General features: G+C 45.3%; 1 pseudogene; it reads right to left on the bottom strand.

Moving 5' to 3' along the window:
* Positions 1-2,896: 2,896 nt before the first annotated feature.
* Positions 2,897-4,020, bottom strand: LOC116514996 (annotated as a pseudogene).
* Positions 4,021-19,714: the final 15,694 nt, after the last annotated feature.

Below are 19,714 nucleotides of genomic sequence, written 5' to 3' on the forward strand. Positions count from 1 at the left end.
CAGCAAGGGTATGGCTAGCTGATGAGAGCTAAATAGCTTGAAATAGATCTATACTAGTCTCCCTTTATTTATTTATCAGCACAAATAAAACACTAATATAACAAAGGCAACAGTAAAAATATTGGGTTTCTGTCATGATGGACTCTTGTGACGAGCCGATTGACAGATAATGGAAGCAGTTAGCTTCCTCCCATAATTGGGGCTTACCAGGGGTTGTGACACTAAATATATACCTTCTTCCCTGGCTTCAGCTGATAAGGAGGAGACCTGTGGCTTAATGGCTAAGACGTTTGCCCAAGAAGCAATACAGCACAGGTTCGAATCCCAGCAAGGGTATGGCTAGCTGATGAGAGCTAAATAGCTTGAAATAGATCTATACTAGTCTCCCTTTATTTATTTATCAGCACAAATAAAACACACACACACATATATATACACACACACATATACTTTGGATTTTATTTATGATTGATATTACTAAGTGTAGAAATAGACTCAGATGTTAAGGAACACCTGCATGATCTTCCAGAACCACTATATGTTTAAAAACAAGGAGTTATCAATGTGAAATAAAGAAGGTTACCTCAAAGTGATTGATCTGCAGTTCTGTAGTCACTTCATTCTCTAACAGTTGAATGCTCCTTAGGGACTACCAAGTGCTGTCAATTATATCTGCCCTTCTCAAACTTAAGGTTAACTGACTATGCTAACTGTGAATTTAAAAAAAATCTGCTTTCCTATCCTTTCCCATGCCATCACTGATCTGTTACATTGTCGACTGTCAATTGGAGTGGGTAAGAAAGGGAATATTCAAGTCTTAAATATAATAAACAGCACTATTTACCTTTATGCAATGCAGAGAGATATTTAATTACTATGTTCTTTCTGAAAAAATAGAGAACTGAGAATTGGCAAATGCATTTAAAGATTTTCTTAAGGCATGTGTACTATCGTAAGCTATCTCTAGTTTATAGGTTGATGAATATGAATGTGCAGAATGCTGCAATAAATGAACTTCCCAGCAACATTAAACGTCATCTACAAATAATGATATGTGAATTGGGATAATAGTCTTACTGTCATGGAAAATGTGATAATAGAAGAATGTGTTAAGCATGAGCAGCAGGAGGTACCATTTATCCTCATCTTATTATTCTATAATACCTCCTTAATTTAAACTCATATTCTCTTCAACCCACAGAGCACTTTATAAATCACAGAAAAGAAAGGGAGTTATTTATTGTACCTTCAAATCATGGTTGGCTCCTGCCAACTGTCTGGGCTAAAGTCCTTGCATTTCAGAAGAGATTAGCCCTTGCCTTCATCCTAGAACTGAGAGAGAAGGATAGCACAAGGATACTCAACTGACTTAATTCCTATGATTGGACTAGATCACACAATTTCTAGCTTAGTGTCTTAATCACTACATCAAACTGGCTATTAGTAACCACTCCAAATTCAAGGCTGTCTTCTTGTTTTTAAATCTAGAACTTGTACAGTTCTGCTCCTTTTGCTAATTGGCTGATTCTTGCAACTCTTCCCATACAAAGGTTAGCCCAGATTAGAATTGAGAAGAATTATTTCTGCTTTCTTCTCTTGCAACATAGGAATCAGATTGAGTGCAAGCTACCAGATCATTTGGTTTCTACACAACTAACTGCTTTGGAGCAGAATAGCTTGTTTCAACATGTTATAGACTTGGCAAATGGAGATTTAAAAAGTCTCACTAGTGGAATCCCTCTTCAAAGGATTTCCAAGTTAAACAATAACTATGGTAGGCTACTAACATTCAAAATAGCAATAGCAATAAAACTTAGACATATTCTGTTTCACGGTGCTTTACAGTCTTCTCTAAGTGAGCCTTCTCTAAGTGGTTTACAGAGACAGTATATTGCCCCCCAGCACTCTGGATCCTCATTTTATCAACCTTGGAACAATGGAAGACTGAGTGAACCTTCAGTCAGTGAGAACTGCAATACTGCATTCTAACCACTGCACCATCACAGTTCTTTTTCTAGGCCAGTGATGGCTAACCCTTTTGTTGCCATGGGCCGAAAGTGCATGTACAAACATCCATAATGCAATGCACTCTTCCCCCCACGCAAGCCTGTGACCCAGTGGTGGGTTGCCAATTTTTTTACTACTGGTTCAGGCACACTCCTGTGTGTGCACAATGCTTCTGCACATGCACAGAAGCATCTGGGCTGGTGGGCAGAGCCTCCCACAACCGCTACTACCAGTTTGGCCGATCCGCGCATGAGCATACAACCCCACCACCACCACACCATTATCTTGAAAATCTAGTGGTGCAAAGATTGTTTAGAGGCAGGAGAATCTTCTGTTGTAATTTATTAGATTCCCTGCATGGATTGTTCCTGTGACTATATAGACAGACAGGGAGGAAACTGACCACAAGAATGTGAGAACACAAGTGAGTAGTTAGACAAGATGAGCCAAACTCATTGGTAATCTCACATTGCAAAGAACAAGGACATACATTAAATTTTGCAGCTATTAAATTGTTGGCTGAGAAGGGACAAAAATTGTTGGAGAAATGATTGATGCAATGATGAATGAATGAATGGTGTCATAAGGAAAAAAATAACAGAATAGCTGGCTAACAATGCCCTAATTAACAACTAAAAGCCACAAACAACCAGACACCCTATAAATACAACACATATAATACTGCACACATTATGGAGAGAGAGAGCCCGAAAGCTTGGAAAAATAAATCTTTGGTCCTGGTGACGATTGGATCCTGCCGCATTATTCTGAGACATGTATATTTGCCCTCATTCATAACATACTTTGTCATTAATTTATAAAAGATGTATTTATTTTAGTCATACATGAGGTGTCAAATGTATCTTGCCGTATAGAACACATGCTTCTGCTAATATACTTTTGTTGCTGCAGACTTACCATCCACCTGCAGATTTAGAATTCTTGTCTTTTCCAAATTAAGGAGCTCTTCAAAAAGCTCTTGCATACTGAGGTTCATTTAAGCTGAAGTCTGCATGAAAGTGCATTTCCACTTAATAGCAAGGACTTCTTCACTGGTGCCCACTTCTCTCTGGGTGTCATAACTCTTCTAGTATAATTGGGACTTTTGAATGTCTCCTTTTTGCTGACAGATCTGTTCATAGATTGACAAAAGCTTTTCTACTGGCTGTCTGCTGGTAATAGAATATAATGACATGAATGCATGGCCTTTAGAAATAGAGAGTTTCTCCATTATAGGGAACTGATGCCTTGCAGTAGTGTTTGTGATCTGAAGAATACAGAGGTTTTGGTCACAACTGATCACCTAGCAATAAGAATCTTCAGAAGTGGGAATGTACATATCCCAGAAAGTTCTCTTTGTGAAATGAAGTACCAAAGAATCCTTGTATTTGTATTTGTTAGTTTGTCAAAAATATACAAGATAGCAGGTATAAACCTCTTAGGATTGGGATGAGGTCCACGGTAGACAGTTTAAGGTTGAAGCTGTGGGGGGTTTGAGGATGTAACAACAGAGTCAGGTAAACCATTCCAGTCATTGACCACTCAATACTCAATACCATATTGATCAAGTCAATACCAATACCAATACTAGCCACTCCAAACATAACTACTCTAGTAATTAGTACTTTATTGTAATATCCTTCTTGTACAGTTGGAAGAATCTTGAAATGGTGAACAGGCCTGGGGAGAAGAGAATTCAAAACAAAACATAACCAAGGTTAGAGAGAAAGACCTTTGTGTGGAAGCTTTTCTCCATTCAAAGAGTTTGCATGCAGGGAAGATTCCATTCCTTCTTTAGTTGAAGTTCTTAGGGTTAATCTTGTAAAAGGACAGTCATTTTCACACATGCAGCCCCCACAAAAGCCATTAAGCAACAGTCTAAAGTAATGTTTTTCTATTGTGGAGTTGAAATACTTACATCTGGAAATTACTATCACCCTGGACTAAATCGATGAGCAGGAAGAAATATTTCTTTATACAACAAGAAGGTTAAGCTATCAATTTTACCAACATTACTTCTTGGCCACTATGCCACTTATGAAAGAAGCAGAAACAGGGTATAAATAAATAAATATTTTTAAAAAATTATAAGTTAGATAAAACAGCTTACTTAGCTTGGTGCCCACCAGATGTTTTGTCAGGATACCGTACTACAGAAAGCTAATTCTGAATACAAAATAGGTGGGAAAGGCAGATCATATTTCAGACTAAGAACATTTGGTTAATCCTTACTATGCTGCTAATGCACTGTTGTTATTGTTTTGTCCTGAATGAAACAAATCTAGAATTCCTGTCAATTGTTATTACAACAGATGTTACTATATAATTTCTCCAAATGTCCTTGTTTTCTCCATAAAGCTAATTATAGTTAAAAGGAAGCAGAAGGACTGATGAGTCTAAAGTAATACACAATTATCAAGTGACCTCAAGAATTTATTCAGTTCAATAATTCATGGTAGAATTATAAACTATCAGAAGCTGTACAAGGTTGATTCACTAATTATTCCTCTTCCTCCATTTCCAATTATGTTTTTCTGCCTTTCAACAATTCACTGTAAAATGAACATCTGACAATAGTTAAATTGCAGTCACCTCTCTGTAAGACATAATATAAACTCAGAATTTAGGTTTGTTAGCTCTTCCTTTATATTTTTTCTCTGCCCGAAAAAAGAGAATAACATTTCTTTAGTAGATATGTTATTATCTTATCTATGTATGCCTCTGGATATAGTTTGCACCTACAGAACCAAAAACCTGTCTCATTGATGCACTCAAAATTCATATGCTAAGAAAAGTCACGTACTTATTTAATTTATTGGGAAACATAAACCGAGCTTCCTTTTAAAATATTATGTCAATATATTTAGGGCTACATGTAAACTGCAACCAGTTTAGGATATGTAGAAATTGCTGAAGGAAGTTAACCTTTGAACTCCTAATCCCAAATGATTTTGAATTATTTGCTATGACTTCCAGGCAAACTGTATCTGTTGGGAACTATAATGAAGCTTCATTATACTGAAGCTGTGATGATGATGATGATGATGATGATGATGAGGAGGAGGAGGAGGAGGAGGAGGAGGAGGAGGAGGAGGAGGATTTCTTAACATAATCTTCTGTTGTGGCTCGGCAGGAGCCTTTGGAGCTGCCACCAGACTCTGACAGCGAGGGGTCATATGAGTCAGCCCTGGAGGATGCGGAGGACCTTGGACAGGGTTCTGACTCCGAGCAGGGTGCAGAGAGACTAGTTGGTCCCCAGGTAACGACTGAGCCTTGGATCAGTGGGGAGGAGACAAGGGTGGCTGACACAGAAACCTCCTGTGAGTTGTTTCGGCATGCACGCAGGAGAAGGGCTGACCAACGTAAGGAACAATTGAGGACTCACAGGAGATGATAAGGAGCAGCTGTTGCTCATTAGGATCTCCTCCTGCTGATAAAAGGGACTGATGGTGCCACGCCCTGGTTGCAGAAGTCAACGTTCCCCATTCGCGTGCAAACATCGAATAAAGCCAACTTGGATAAGTGACTTGATTTATATAATCCTGTTTTGTAGCAGTTTATGAGTTAGGACTTTTGCCAGAGCATTTATCTGTGTTTATTTTGGGGCTCGCAGCCAGCAAGAGCCAGGACTGATAAAAAACATTCCTTTGAACATTCTGTTTGGCTTTCATTTCTGAACGGACAAGGTGGGGGTCAGAACAGATTGACTTCTCCCCAGACAAACCTCCATTCAAATAATTACGGAGCAGTTTCATGCTGAAAACGCCCAGCTGGCTCAGCAGATTGCAGTATTGGCTGATCAAATTTCTCAGCTGCAGAGATCGGCTAACCCCCTTCAGCCACGGAGGAAGTGCCCAGTGGCTATGCCGGATAAGTTTGATGGCAATCAAGCCATGTTTGCAGCATTCTTGGGACAATGCCAGATGTTTATTAGCCTGAGAGCGGAGGACTTTTCTACAGACCGGACGAAGGTGGGATTTATTATTAGCTTGCTCTCAGGCACAGCTGCCCGTTGGGCCACACCCTTGCTAAATCAGTCTAGCCCCTTGTTGGATGACTTCCAGGGCTTCTGTCAGCATCTTTGGTTGATGTTTGAGGATCCCATTAAGAGGGAAATAGCAACCAGACAACTGAAGTCACTGCGACAGGGTCATGGATCCTTACAAGATTACATGAGTGAATTCCGGCTGCTGAGTCAGGACTTAGTTTGGAATAAACCAGCTCTTATGGACACTTTTCAAGATGGCCTGTCCGATGATTTACAGGATGAACTGGTGAGGGTGGACAGGGCACCAACGTTCGACTCATTGGTCCATTTGTGCCTCTGGATAGATGCTGGATGCAGAGGAGGAGGACACACCATGCATCCCAGGAGACCACTAGGGTGCCGGTTTCTCAAGAGACTGCAGTAGCACGGGAGGAGCCCATGGAGTTAGGTGGTGTCAGACCCCAAGTGTCACGCACGGAGATGGACAGACGGCATGCTGGGGGGCTGTGTTTTTATTGTGGGGATCCTGGACACATTGCTGTGAATTGCCCCAAGAAGAGTAGGAGGGCTGCGTGGCCTGCAGCCACCCCTCAGCAACCGAATCCCGTGTCAGGAAACGGGTGGGCCCCGATCTAAGGGAAACCTTAGGTTGGGTGCAGAATGAAGCTGAGGTGGACGGACCGCCATGGCACCTGATTCTAGCAGCACACAAATTCTTGTTGGGTAGTCCGCAGGGAATTCCGGTCCACGCCTTGATTGATTCCGGGGCTACCACGAACTTCATGGATGCGGCGTTTGCTACAGCATATGATGTCCCTTTGTGTCCAGTGGACCTACCGATCCGGGTTGAGACTATAGATGGTTGGTTGCTTCTGTCTGGGCCTATCAAGGCCACCACGCAACCTTTGTGTTTGACCCTTGGGGAGCACGAGGAGGCCATTCAATTTTACGTGGCTTCGGGCCTGCATTTCCCTGTGGTCTTGGGTTTGGCTTGGCTGCGGACGCACGATCCTCAGATCTACTGGTCGCAAAATTTGGTCACGTTTCCGTCCCTGCAATGCGTTGACCACATCCGGCAGGTCTGTGCGGCCCAGCTACCCAGCCCACCCAAGGTGGACGTGCCACCGGATTTAGTGGAATTCGTGGATGTCTTCAGCGAACAGGAGGCGGATCAACTGCCACCACATCGGCCTTATGACTGTCCCATCAATTTGGTACCTGATGCGAAGCTCCCTACGGGTCATTTATACTCCATGTCCAAGCCAGAGTTGGCTGCGTTGTGGGACTTCCTTGATAAAAACCTTGCCTGGGGGTTTATCCGGCCTTCGTCCTCGCCCTTGTCTGCCCCGGTTTTGTTCGGGAAAAAGAAGACCGGGGATCTGAGACTCTGTTGTGATTATCGGCACCTGAATGCCATCACAGTTCATAACGGTATCTGTTGCCCTTGATTTCGGAGTTGTTGGAGCGGTTACGGGAGGCAACGGTATTCATGAAGTTGGATTTGCATGCGCGTAGAACCTGGTGCGCATCAGGGTGGGTGACGAATGGAAGATGGCCTTTGGCACCCGGTACGGACATTTCGAGTACACGATCATGCCGTTTGGGTTGACCAATGCGCCGGCGGTCTTCCAACATTTTATGAATGATGTCTTCCGGGACCTGTTGGATCATTTTGTCATCATTTATCTGGATGACATCTTGATCTACTTGAAGTCTCGGAAGGATCATCAACGTCATTTGCGTCTGGTCTTGCAGCGACTTCGAGAGCACCGTTTGTTTGCAAAGCTGGAGAAGTGTCAGTTTTGGCAGACTACCATCGAGTTCCTGGGGCACTGTATCTCCCCTGAAGGAATCGCGATGGAGCCGGGCAAGGTGGAGGTGATGCATAGTTGGCAACCTCCTCGACGTATGAAGGATGTGCAGAGACTACTCAGGTTTGCCAATTACTACCGGACCTTCATTCCCAGCTTTGCTCTCTTGACTGCGCCCCCACTCTGCTCCTGCAAAAGAAAGTGCCATTCCGCTGGGGTCCCACAGAGCAGCGAGCGTTCATGGCCCTAAAACAGGCGTTTACGAAGGAGCCGATCTTGAAGCACCCTGATCCCCATCGTCCATTTGTAGTGGAGGCGGACACGTCTGATGTCGTGGTGGGTGCGGTGTTACTGCAGGTTCACGTCCCTGATGGAACCCTTTTCCCTTGCGCTTACTACTCGCGGAAACTCAATTCTTCCGAGCGCAATTACACCATATGGGAGAAGGAGTTGTTGGCTATCAAGGTGGCATTTGAGGCCTGGAGACATCACCTGGAGGGGGCCAGGCATCAGGTAGAGGTCCGGACGGATCATTGGAATTTGGAGTTTCTGACCACGGCATGTAAACTAAACCAATGCCAGATCCAGTGGTCACTGTTCTTTGCCCAGTTCAATTTTAAGGTGACGTACATTCCCAGTGGGTTGAATCGAAGAGCAGATGCCCTGTCTAGAAAACCAGAATATTCTGACCCTGCGGACTCGCTTCCACCCCGGACTGTTCTACCCGTCGAATCCTTCGCTGCAGTTCATGAACCCGTGATGTAAGGTCGCTGCTACGGGGGGCGCAGCGAGGCGACGAGTGGGTGGGACAATGGAAGGCAGAAGTAGGGCCGGCTTCTCCATGGACCTTTAATGAGGACCTTTTGAGGTATCAGAACTGGCTCTATGTGCCCACAGGGCCCGTCCGTGGACTGGTTCTCTCCCAGTGTCATGACACTCCAGCAGCAAGACTTTTGGTCTGTTCAAAACCTTACATCTGATCTCCCATATGTTCTGGTGGCCCCGCTTATGAGACGATGTGCAAAAGTACATGACATTGTGCGTCCAATGTTGACAGGCCAAGGCAGTGACGGGGGCTCCCCCAGGGTTATTGCAGCCTTTGCCAACCCCGGACAGGCCCTGGGGAGCTGTTTCCATGGACTTCTTGACCGAGTTGCCTCCATCATCAGGGTTTACCACGATCCTCATGGTGGTGGACATGCTCACTAAGATGGCGCATTTCATCCCGTCGGAGATTGCCGACAGCCCGTGCCACGGCCCGCATGTTCATCCAACACGTGTTCCGCTTGCATGGCCTACCTGACCAGGTCATGTCAGACCAGGGGACACAATTCATGGCCCAGTTTTGGAAAAGGCTGATGGACGCTCTAGATGTGCAAGTATGTTTGTCCTTGGCGCACCATACCGAAACTGATGGGGGTACGGAAAAGGTGATTGGGATTCTAGAACAGTATGTGTGCTGTTTTGTGAATCAGCAGCAGAACAACTGGGCGGAGTACCTGTCTGTGGCGGAGTTTGCATTTAACAACTCCACACAGGTGACACACTTCATGGCTAACGTTCGGTATCACCCTCATTTTTTCCCTTTCACCCAGGTGGACTCCCTGGTCCCCACAGCACAGGACTTCCTCTCTGAGCTCCAGGCAATCCACCAAGTGGTGCGCCGCTATCTGAACCAGGCTAAAGAAGATTATAAAAGAGCAGCGGATAAGTCTCGGCGGGCGGTGCCGGAATTGGCTGTAGGAGATCGCGTGTGGCTGTCCACATGACATCTTCCATCTCATCAGCCAGCTAAGAAGTTGGATTACCGGTATATTGGACCGTTTCCCATGGAGGCCTTCATCAACCCAGTGGCTTATCTCCTGACCCGCCCACGTTCGATGTGAGTGCACACGGTGTTCCATCGCTCGCTCTTGCTCCCTGAATGATTGGCTTGTCCTCTCTGCCGACCCTCTTCCCCTCAACTGTCGTTGCATGCGGTGGACATGCGGCCGTCGCATGCCATGGTCCGGATCTGTGACTCTAGATGGATCAAGGGACGGTTTCAATATTTAGTAGACTGGGAGGATGAGGGGTCGGGTGGGGGGACCTGGACCGATGCCACAGCCGTGCATGCCCCTGTCCTGGTGCGAGCCTATCATAAGGACAACCCATCCCGACCGCGCCCCGAATGTCAGACTTGGGGGAAGGGCCCTGCGGTGAGGGATAGTGTTGTGGCTCGGCAGGAGCCTTTGGAGCTGCCTGACTCCGACAGCGAGGGGTCATATGAGTCAGCCCTGGAGGATGTGGAGGATCTTGGACAGGGTTCTGACTCCGAGCAGGGCGCAGAGAGACTAGTTGGTCCCCAGGTAACGAGTGAGCCTTGGATCAATGGGGAGGAGACAAGAGAGGCTGACACAGAAACCTCCTGTAAGTTGTTTCGGGATGCACGCAGGAGAAGGGCTGACCAACGTAAGGAACAATTGAGGACTCACAGGAGATGATAACGAGCAGCTGTTGCTCGTTAGGCTCTCCTCCTGCTGATAAAAGGGACTGATGGTGCCACGCCCTGGTTGCAAAAGTCAACATTCCCCATTCGCATGCAAACATTGAGTAAAGCCAACTTGGATAAGTGACTTGATTTATATAATCCTGTTTTGCAGTAGTTTATGAGTTATAGGACTTTTGCCAGAGCAATTATCTGTGTTTATTTTGGGCTCGCAGGAGCCAGGACTTTGAACGTTCCTTTGAATGTTCTGTTTGGCTTTCGTTTCTGAATGGACAAGGTGGGGGTCAGAACAGTCTTCCAATAGAAAACTTCAATAAAAGACATAAGGGGCAAAATTATGTTCATGTTATCCTCCATTGATTCCCTGTCTGTGCTTGAAATCATTGTAAGTACCTCTAAATAAGGGCATCTCCCCACCCCTCTTGATTGGCATCCTTGTTTTTTTTTTTTTTGCACTAGTTATTGTCCTCTGCAGTCATTTTGTCCTGGATGATCCAGGCTCTCATGCTTTCCACTTCCATTTTGTTTTAAGAAAAAATATATATCTTGTACTTGATGCAAAAGTCTGAGGCTCCAACACCCCTCCCCCCCCAAAACCCAACAAGAAAGGCATGCCCAGTTACTTCAAAGCAGTTTCTTTTATTGAAATCTTGCCAAACTAAAGGAAACTACTTGCATCATTAAAGATATACCCTGAGAAGATCTAGGGAGGAGCAGCTGCACCTTCTTCCACCCAAACAAAGTATGTAAGCCTCTGCTGTTTCTTACTCTTTTGGAATGAAACTCCTCTAAGGTGACCAGATTTTCAGATTGGAAAAGAGGGACGCCCTTGACCGGGGGGGGCTTGATTAAAAAAAAAATTTTGTCAAAAGGTCACCCCAGGACACTGAAACCAGCATAAATACGAATCTGTTGCCAAACAAAATTTTGATCACGTGACCATGAGGATGCTGCAACGGTCGCTAAGTGTGAAAAATGGTCATCAGTCACTTTTTTCAATGCCATCGTAACTTTGGTCACTAAATGTTTTCCCCCTCCTCGAGACTCCTCACTTAGCGACCATCAGAAATACGAATCTGTTGCCAAACATCAACATTTTGATCGCGTAACCATGAGGATGCCACAACGGTCGCTAAGTGTGAAAATGGTCGCTAAGTGTGAAAAATGGTCATCAGTCACTTTTTTCAATGCCATTGTAACTTCTGTCTTCTAGAGCCATTGGGATTTAATATGGTTTTATCACTGGATTTTCTTTTTATTGTTTTTGTGGAATTGTTACAATGATTTTATAATAATATAATTTTATTTGGCATTTTTGTTGCTGTAAACTGCTGAAAGCCCCTGATAGAATACAAATTATTTAATAATAAATTAGGAAATGTGTAGCTGTTGTCTACACATTGTTTTGTTTGAACAGCTGAAATCAAGCCTGTTCACCCAAGGCAATTCTAGAGTAACATGTGCTTCAGGACAACCTCCCTCTTAGACTGCTTTTTAAAAATGAATTATGCCTTGCTTTTTCTATATTATCTTCACTGACACTGTTAGTTTTATTGTTTTCTTGAAGAGATATTTTATTATTCTTTTGTAAATCCTTTTGGATTTTTTCATGAAGAATTCCAGTATAAAAATAAAAAAACAACACCATAGAGTAAGCTATCTTTTTCAAATACACTTGCAGTGGCAACCTATTACATATTACCTGGCAAAAGAAATCAGTGTTTCTTAAAATCTCTCCTTGGAGTCCAGAGGGTCAGACCCAATCAAGGGTACTCAAAATTCAAATTTGCCAGCCTATGTTGAAATCCCATCAAACAATTGTGAGAATCCACAGTAGCAGTGAATACTTAGATTTCAATATTTAATGCAATACATATTGATAAATATAACCCATACAAACAAACACCATTTTGGGATCCTGAGAGAATTTTTTTAAAACAAAGACAGTAATATAGAATACAATAGATTGTATTTGTTTCAGAAGTTCCTCTTTTTGGCTTGGTTCTTTAATCCAGAGATACGGAATTTGTGGGTCCTTGATATTCTCTGTGATTGGCTGTTTTCAGAGGGCAGCAAGACCACCCAGTTCAACCCTGAACTACGCACATTTTTTTCTATCACACAATTTAATAGCCTAGGGCCACATGTGACTCATGGAAGCCTTCAGTTTGGTCCAGCACAGCTCCCTATAGGTCAGAAATTAAAAAGTTTGATGCGATACAAAAGGGAAATGATTCAATCCATTGGGATGAATATTATTTGCTATGTTTAATTAATTAGTATAAATTAATTCAATTAAAATTTATTTTTTGTCCTACATCTGTCCATCCTGGCTCTGCCTATTTTTTTGGAGAACGATCTCTGGAATCCCATTCAGTGCTCACTAGGAACCTCAAATTACTGCATGCTGCTGCTATAAACAATTGTAAACATGCATGTTATTTGATCTATATTTGACTACATGCCTACTCAAAAATAAAAAGTTATGAATATGAGTACTCTTTTTGATGGGGGGTACATCTTATAGAACAAGGAAAGTTCAAGTAAATATGTGTATAAACTATTTAAATAGATCTGTGCTGCAGGCTATTTAAAGCTGGATGCAAGATATGAAAACACTGCAAACTATTGTTCATAATTGGAGAAAAGGGAATCATTCACCAAGAGTGCTAATAACTACTGTTAAGTAGGCATTCTACATGAACCTGCAATTTTATTGCTATAATATTTATTATTAATTTAAAAACTCAGCCAAGATTCAGGCAGCTAACACATACAACTGTAATGTTTTGAACATATTTTTCTCTCTACACTATACAGCCTTCTGATGCATGAAATGAAACTCTTACTCTTAACTCAGACTATAGGCACACAATCTTTCCAGTAGTTCACATACTAGTTGGTAACATCTAATTTGAGGCTTGATTGGAACATTATACAGAAGTTATTGAAAGACAGTAAAATGGACATCAACAATCTCACACCCTGCTCAAAGTTGTGACAGCAAGTTTAAATTTTTGACCTTAACTATCAAGAAAAAAAACAATTTTAAAACTGGCATGTCAGTGACTTCTTAAAAGTCAGGATGCCTGGTCAAGATTAAATTGCAGGTAGATTTCTTATCACTTTCTAAAAAGAGAAAAATTCAGAACATAACAAATAAAAGGTTGTGAATTTCACAGATGAGACAGAAAACCACAAATGGGCAAATATGATCTAGAAAGGCATGACTCTCCCATATTATGGGAATCCCATAAGCCCTGCAGATGTTCATAATGAAATTATATTTAACTATTTGGGACAGAAAGACAACACAGACTATTTTTTTTAAAAAATTCACCAATATCACACCATAAGATTCTTTATCTTTTCTTTGCAACAATTCCTAATGGCACAAGAAATCTCCATCAATATCTAACCCCAAGAAGAAAACTCTTCTTTCACAGCAAAATAATGTAGAAAAATTACAAACAATAACTCTTTCAGCTTTATGCACCACCCCAGTAAACACAAATGTTTGATCAGAAAAAATATGTCCAAGATAGGAGCAATAAGCTATACACCATGATTTAGGAGTTTGATTTTTTTCAAAAATAAATGCTAAAATACTAAACTGTATATGCACATTTAGGTAAATAGTGTTCTGTTTACCCTCTCGGAGGCGGCGATCGATCCCAATCACGAATGGACTCCGCGGAAGGGTGGGGCCCGTGGGGGCAGCAGCAGCCGCCCGTAGATAACCTCCACACGGTTCAGGGGCTTCTGCCGGGCAGCGGGATCCCCGGAAGCGAGAGGAAATTGTCTGCGGGCGGCTGCCAGTGCTCCAACCTCTCCTCCTGCCGCGCGGATCCATTTTGATTCACGAACGGACTCCGCGGGAGGAGGAGAGGTTGGGGCGCTGCCAGCCGCCCGCAGACAACTTCCAAGCGGTTCAGGGGCTTCTGCCGGGCAGCAGGAGCCCCGGAAGCGAGAGGAAACTGTCTGCGGGCGGCTGGCAGCGCCCCAACCTCTCCTCCTGCCGTGCGGATCCATTTTGATTCACAAACGGACTCCGCGGCAGGAGGAGAGGTTGGGGCGCTGCCAGCCGCCCGCAGACAACTTCCAAGCGGTTCAGGGGCTTCTGCCGGGCAGCGGGAGCCCCGGAACTGCTTGGAAGTTGTCTGCGGGCGGCTGGCAGCGCTCCAACCTCTCCTCCTGCCGCGCGGATCCATTTTGATTCACGAACGGACTCCGCGGCAGGAGGAGAGGTTGGGGCGCTGCCAGCCACCCACAGACAACTTCCAAGCGGTTCAGGGGCTTCTGCCGGGCAGCGGGAGCCCCGGAACTGCTTGGAAGTTGTCTGCGGGCGGCTGGCAGCGCTCCAACCTCTCCTCCTGCCGCGCAGATCCATTTTGATTCACGAACGGACTCCGCGGCAGGAGGAGAGGTTGGGGCACTGCCAGCCGCCCGCAGACAACTTCCAAGCGGTTCAGGGGCTTCTGCCGGGCAGCGGGAGCCCCGGAACCGCTTGGAAGTTGTCTGCGGGCGGCTGGCAGCGCTCCAACCTCTCCTCCTGCCGTGCGGATCCATTTTGATTCACGAACGGACTCCGTGGCAGGAGGAGAGGTTGGGGCGCTGCCAGCCGCCCGCAGACAACTTCCAAGTGGTTCAGGGGCTTCTGCCGGGCGGCAGGAGTCCCGGAAGCGAGAGGAAGTTGTCTGCGGGCGGCTGGCAGCGCCCCAACCTCTCCTCCTGCCGCGGCGATCCATTTTGATTCACGAACAGACTCCACGTTCCCCACCTCTCCTCCTGCCTCTTCGTGAATGGGATCGCCGCCTCCGAGAGCGTGGGGGCAGCTGCAGCCGCCCGCAGAGAACTTCCACGTGCTTCGCTTCAGGGGCTTCTGCTCTGCGGGCGGCTGCAGCTGCCCCCACGCTCTCGGAGGCAGCGATCCCATTCACGAAGAGGCAGGAGGAGAGGTGGGGGCAGCTGCAGCCGCCCGCAGAGAACTTCCACGTGCTTCAGGGACTTCTGCTGGGCGGCGGGATCCCCGGAAGCGAGAGGAAATTGTCTGCGGGCGGCTGCCAGTGCTCCAACCTCTCCTCCTGCCGCGCGGATCCATTTTGATTCACGAACGGACTCCGCGGGAGGAGGAGAGGTTGGGGCGCTGCCAGCCGCCCGCAGACAACTTCCAAGCGGTTCAGGGGCTTCTGCCGGGCAGCAGGAGCCCCGGAAGCGAGAGGAAACTGTCTGCGGGCGGCTGGCAGCGCCCCAACCTCTCCTCCTGCCGTGCGGATCCATTTTGATTCACAAACGGACTCCGCGGCAGGAGGAGAGGTTGGGGCGCTGCCAGCCGCCCGCAGACAACTTCCAAGCGGTTCAGGGGCTTCTGCCGGGCAGCGGGAGCCCCGGAACTGCTTGGAAGTTGTCTGCGGGCGGCTGGCAGCGCTCCAACCTCTCCTCCTGCCGCGCGGATCCATTTTGATTCACGAACGGACTCCGCGGCAGGAGGAGAGGTTGGGGCGCTGCCAGCCACCCACAGACAACTTCCAAGCGGTTCAGGGGCTTCTGCCGGGCAGCGGGAGCCCCGGAACTGCTTGGAAGTTGTCTGCGGGCGGCTGGCAGCGCTCCAACCTCTCCTCCTGCCGCGCAGATCCATTTTGATTCACGAACGGACTCCGCGGCAGGAGGAGAGGTTGGGGCACTGCCAGCCGCCCGCAGACAACTTCCAAGCGGTTCAGGGGCTTCTGCCGGGCAGCGGGAGCCCCGGAACCGCTTGGAAGTTGTCTGCGGGCGGCTGGCAGCGCTCCAACCTCTCCTCCTGCCGTGCGGATCCATTTTGATTCACGAACGGACTCCGTGGCAGGAGGAGAGGTTGGGGCGCTGCCAGCCGCCCGCAGACAACTTCCAAGTGGTTCAGGGGCTTCTGCCGGGCGGCAGGAGTCCCGGAAGCGAGAGGAAGTTGTCTGCGGGCGGCTGGCAGCGCCCCAACCTCTCCTCCTGCCGCGGCGATCCATTTTGATTCACGAACAGACTCCACGTTCCCCACCTCTCCTCCTGCCTCTTCGTGAATGGGATCGCCGCCTCCGAGAGCGTGGGGGCAGCTGCAGCCGCCCGCAGAGAACTTCCACGTGCTTCGCTTCAGGGGCTTCTGCTCTGCGGGCGGCTGCAGCTGCCCCCACGCTCTCGGAGGCAGCGATCCCATTCACGAAGAGGCAGGAGGAGAGGTGGGGGCAGCTGCAGCCGCCCGCAGAGAACTTCCACGTGCTTCAGGGACTTCTGCTGGGCGGCGGGAGCCCCGGAAGCGAGAGGAACTTCTCTGCGGGCGTCTGCAGCTGCCCCCACCCTCTCCTCCTGCCGCGGCGAGTGGAAAATTCGATTAGAATTAGATTACTCACCAGTCAGCGCATCTGCAACCTCTTTCGTCTTTTGGCGAAAGGAAATGGAGACTCGCGCAGGCGTGCTGAAAATTTCCCATCCCAGCCAGCTCACTGATTGGCTGGAGTCCAGGCCAATCCAATCAGTGAGCGGCAGGCTGGGCTGGCTTAAATTTGTAGGAGGTAAAAGGCTAAAAGCACGCTTTTTTTGGCGCTCGCCGCTCCTGCCCATCAGCTGCTAGCTTGCTGGGCTGGCTCATCTGGTAGGATAGAGAACAGAACGATGAGCCAGCCCAGCAAGCTAGCAGCTGATGGGCGGGAGCTGCGAGCGCCAAAAAAAGCGTGCTTTTTAAAAAAGCGTGCGGGACGTGGGAAAATGCATTGGAAAGCGGGGGTGTCCCGCCAAAAGCGGGACGTCTGGTCACCTTAAACTCCTCCCTTCTGGGAATCCAAACTACACAAGGTTCCATTAAGCCAAAGTTTCATTGATCTATGTCTTTTCATTTGTTTTAGAAGCTCAGAGCCCCAATTAGACCATGGTGACACAGTGGTTAGAATGCAGTATTGCAGCTACTTCTGCTGAAACCAGCTGCCTGCAATTTGGCAGATCGAATCTTGCCAGGCTCAAGGTTGACTCAGCCTTCCAGCCTTCAGTAAAATAAGGACACAGATTGTTGAGGGCAATTTGCTGACTCTGTAAACCATATAGAGAGGCCTGTAAAAGCACTGCAAAGTCTAAGCGCTATTGCTATAATACCTGCATTTTCCAATTTAGTTTCTGCCCAGCCTTGATAAAGCATGCTGTGCTTACTTCCCCTTTGTCACACTGCTGCAAATATCCTTTTTCCTTCCCATCCCCCTTAACACATTTAAGTTGAGCAGCTTGGCTCTGGCTTTAATTGGAGATGAGACCGGGAAATGGAGATGTTAAAGGAATATCTCTAGAAGGTTAGAAACAACTGCACTTTGGAACAGAATCCAGGAGAGAACTATTCATCCTTTCTGAGAGTTTTTCCCCAAGGAAACCCAGCTTCCTGCCAGGGCCACATGGCAGATAAGTATAGCCATGTAGAAGAAAGCTGTTGGTGGAATTGTCCAGTTCCCCTAAGTGTTCAGCTCAAAACATAGAAAGTTTTGAAATGAATCTAATTTAAATGAATAGAACTTTGCTTCTATGAACAATCAGTTCTTCCATGCCATAAAGTTATTGACCTAAATGACACAAAGGAATGAAAAAACAACCAGTTTTCTTTGTTTTGATCATTGTAATATCAGAATAATGATGGTATAATAAAAAAAAGAAAGAATCCATGTTAGTATGAAATGAGAGAACTTGTGAATGGGATAGTAAAGCACCTACTGTATGTATGCCAAAATCTAGGAAAGCAAAGGAAACAGTAGAACAATCTTTAAAAGTATAAGGCAACTACTTTCTACTTCTAGATTTTGTGCTTGAGATGAAAAATAATGAAAAGTTGATTTAGCATTTTGTCATTATGGAAATAGCTACATATTAAGTATGTAGTTGAGAGTTTAATGTTCTTATGATAATTTATTGCAATAAAAAGAGTTGGAAGTCAATGCTTTTCTTTTGCTTTGCTTTTCCCCTTTACAGTCCCCTTTTTATTTCTCCTTTTCCCTCCCTCTTTTCCCATTACTTTCATTTGTATTTTTCACTTTCATAAGTTTAATGAAATTATAACAAAAAATAGAATAAAAAGGCAGCTACTAAGGAAACATGTCCATCGAGAGGCCAACTTATGAGGCTTGCCTTACCTTCAAAGACTGAAGTGGCAAATAACCAAGTAGGTCCTATGGTGGCTCTGATCCAGAGTGAGCACTAACTTCACTCTGTGCCAATCCAGTGCAAACCTGCCTGGAATTTTTAAAGTTGGCTTTAGGGACAGCCGGAGCACCACAGCAAAGAAGCAGTTTGATCTGCCATCTGGATTTGAGCAAATTCAGATGTACAGTGTTTCTGAGAGAAAATACTGTAACATAGTACATCCATGGAATTGGAACGTGCTTCACGCATCATAAAAAGCATATTTTTAAATGAGCCACAGCTGTTGCTTCTGCTGATATTACATAGCTATATAGAATCGAACAATATAACAAGGATTTTTAGATACTCTGTAAAATTCCAGTCAAGTATTTAGCATACAAAATAAGAATCAGAATTTCTAACACATTTCTCCCATCTTTGTGATCAATATAACACAAAAATGTCAAATAGCGTACATTCCTATGGGATCTACAACAAAACAATCAAGTTGTGGCTTCTAAATGACCTAATCATTGCAAAAGTTGTATAGTGGAAACTTCTGAAGAATACTTTTGAGATTATTTTTTATTTACTTTCGTTCTTTCTGTAAGGCAATATCCTCCTATAAAACAGGATAGCATTTTTGACCAGACACTGTTCCATTTAGAACTGATCACTTTTTTTCAGGATAAAGTCTATAAGCTGATCATTTTTAAGCAGATTCCATATGATGCTAGCAACTATTAACCAGAAGGCAAGATATTTTTAGCAAAGCCTTTGAGGGGAGGGGAGCGGAGGTAAGTAAATGTCTCTAATGAGGCAAACTTCATTGAGTCTGTCCCACCATATTTTTACACTTCTACTGAATCATTTTTTTTATTAGCAGTTACCACAATCTGTGCTTTGATTAACATTTTGCACATTCCTGAAGTTCACAGGAACTTATTGGCCTATTTGGTGCCCTTTTAGTTTGTCTACTATATACATTCACCAAAAGATTCCTCTGTTGTCTTTATAAACAGCTACATGACTGTATATGTACCATAGTTATTATATGTACAAGAAGAAAGAATATAATAGTATAAATTAAATGTACAATAATAATAATACAATACAATACAATACAATAATATGATTGTGTTATGGTTGAAATGTTGAAAGATGGTGATTCATTGTGCTGTATCCAGGTTTGAGGTTTGAGGTTTTATTCAACTTGTATGCCGCCCTATTCCCGAGGGACTCAGGGCGGCTAACAAAACCGAAGGGAGGGAGGGGACAATACAAAAGGAAAGGCAACAA

This window comes from Thamnophis elegans, chromosome 11 (genome assembly GCF_009769535.1).
Source record: "Thamnophis elegans isolate rThaEle1 chromosome 11, rThaEle1.pri, whole genome shotgun sequence".
Classification (NCBI taxonomy): Eukaryota; Metazoa; Chordata; class Lepidosauria; order Squamata; family Colubridae; genus Thamnophis; species Thamnophis elegans.